Below are 2795 nucleotides of genomic sequence, written 5' to 3'. Positions count from 1 at the left end.
AAAATAACAAATACGAATAAATTTATAGAAACTGTTAAATATATAGTAGACAGTAGCCTCTAAGTAATAGATCACTTGCTAGTTTCTATCTATTATAGTGCACCCCAACAATTATTTTTATATACGCCACTAACTATCGTAACCTAATTAGTGCATTTTGAATAATTAAAAATAACTATTATAATACTTTCATCATTATAAACAAGCTTAACTATGTTATACTATGTTTTGGGAGTAGTATTTCCGTGTTGGAAAAATTGTTATTGGTAATTTTTATTATTTTTACTTAATTTAACTGAACAAATTATCAATCTTTATTATTTGTTATTATTTAATATAATTTATGTCTGTATAGACAATTTTTTAAACAGTACCTATAACCTATTTGAAATTATTATTATTATAACTGTAGACTGTAGTAATTATGTTTGTATTGAAAAATTTTAAAACATGCAACTTATTTTAAATTATATTATTCTTATTATTGTATTGTGACAAATTTTTAAAATGTATTTAAAAATTATAGAATTTTTGGTTTTTTTCCTTGGTTTTTTTTCCGTCTACCTTTATAATGAGTTATTTTTATCATCAATACATTTATTATACAACTATACATAATGTTACTAATAGATCATACGCCACCGCGATTCCGATAACGTTTGTATAATCGCCAATTTCCAGGAACCGGTCGGGCGGGACAGCTAGTATAATATATTTCATATATAATTTATTTGTTTTAAATAATAACGTTAAATAATAATGTCTATCCTCTTCAAAGTTTGGAGAATTCGAATTACAAGTACAGTACCCATGCGAGAAACCTGTGTATAATTAGGTACCTATATTATAACTAATAATTATTAACTATTGCGTATGAGAAAACAATATTTTTTGAGTTACAATAAGGTATGATTGTATTTCATTCTTGCTAGTATCTAAGGGCACCTTAGTATCAAGTTGCACCACTGCATCGTTCGCTCAGAACCTAAAATAGAAAATAAAAAAACCTCTAAAATAGCCATTTGAAAATTATACAATATAATAATATTATGGAAGATGCTTATAAAAAGATTTTCCGTCATTTTTTGTCGTTTTTCCTAATATTATTAAGAAAAAATCTTTTAATTTTCTGCAATTTCAACTTTTAAAATAGTACCAACAATAGATCCAACTTGATCATCGGAAATCATCCCCAATGTTAAAGACCAAAGCATTTTTCTACTATAAAACGCAATATATAGCACGGCAAGCACGGGATGCTGCTACACAATATAAAGACAAATAATAAAAATTGTTGGGGCAAATTTAAAACATTTAGATTATTTATAAAATATTTATACAGTTTATTTTGTTTTGTTTTAAAAAATATTGAATATACGTTAAAAACGTAAATAAGTATAACAACGTAAACTAAGTTACAACAAACTTTCAATCAAATTTGTGCAATAATATAGATTACTAATAATCGTAAGTTGGTAACGATCTGCTGTTCATTAGGTATTAGGCGTCTAGACTCTTTAAATATATAATAAATAATATTAGGCAAATATATTTTAGGGCAAGGGATGCTGTGGGCTATAGCATCCCAGCCAGTCCGCACCTATACCACAACACATGCACAAAAAATAATAATTGTAAAATCGCAATACGCATATTGGTCGTTACTCGTTCCGTTCGGAATCTAAAAACCTTACCTACAAAAGAGTATGTACGACAGTATAATTATATAATGCAGATCGACATATAAATCCTCGTTAAAATATTATAAAACAATTATTATAGTATACCCCCGCGTAACTATATACTGCAGTTAGAGCTAGTATACCAATAATAATAATAATAATAATAATAATAATGGCGTTTGGAAAAATAAGCGGGTCCGAAATCCAGCTGATGCTGGTCGATTAATAATGTGATGGAGTACTCGTTTATGCTACCAATAAACAAAACTTTGTTTTAAATCATCGCCGACGGTCCAGGAAGAAATCCGGAAATCGGCACATTTGTGACTCTGACACCTATACGCGGTCAAAAAACCTGTAAAAAAATGGCTGCATCGCATAATGACGAAATGACAATGGAAACAACCATCAAGCACATCTTGGGAAAGATCATCAGCAAAGCCGAATACGAAATGATGGAACGCGTGCTGTGTTGATGTCCCCCGAAGTGAAACGGTCCGAAAGTTTCCCCCCTGGCGCAGAGGGCAGCGGACAAGGCGAGGCGATGTATAGGGTCGAGGTAATAGGTACGTGAAAGTGCACTTTTAGGTGGTGATCGGTGGTAAGTCACAGATACACGTTCTCCGGCCATCTTGTAGTAGCGCGACGGGATCGTGGACGTTGCGCGCTCGAGGTCGCCGAGACACGCGAGACCCTCTGGTGGCACGGCGGTGCTCGGCTGCTTCGGTCCGGGGGCGACGACGACACGACGAAGGAGACCTCAGAGCTCACAGCGGGTGAGTGACGGATGACTATGATTAAAGGGTAACTAGGAACATCACGGACGTCAACAGCGCCGGGCTCGAGGAAACGAAACGTTTCATGGCGGTGCGTGACTCCGTGGCCATCGGTTGCGGCAGACGGAGACGCCAGGGCGAAAATCACGGAGAGTATCGATCAGGGCAGCGGCGCGTTGCGATGCTGTCCGCAGATTCTCTCCCAGTGGTCCGATCCTGTCGGTCGAGTCGCAATTCCGACAATTCCGTAGCTGCACCGAGATTATAGTCTTCGTCACTCGCTCGCTCCGAGATTTGCAGGTCACTGTCGTCGCCGGCACAACGGTCGTCTTCAGCA

This window comes from Acyrthosiphon pisum, chromosome A1 (assembly GCF_005508785.2).
Source record: "Acyrthosiphon pisum isolate AL4f chromosome A1, pea_aphid_22Mar2018_4r6ur, whole genome shotgun sequence".
NCBI lineage: Eukaryota > Metazoa > Arthropoda > Insecta > Hemiptera > Aphididae > Acyrthosiphon > Acyrthosiphon pisum.
Note: the sequence above shows the minus strand (reverse complement) of the source record.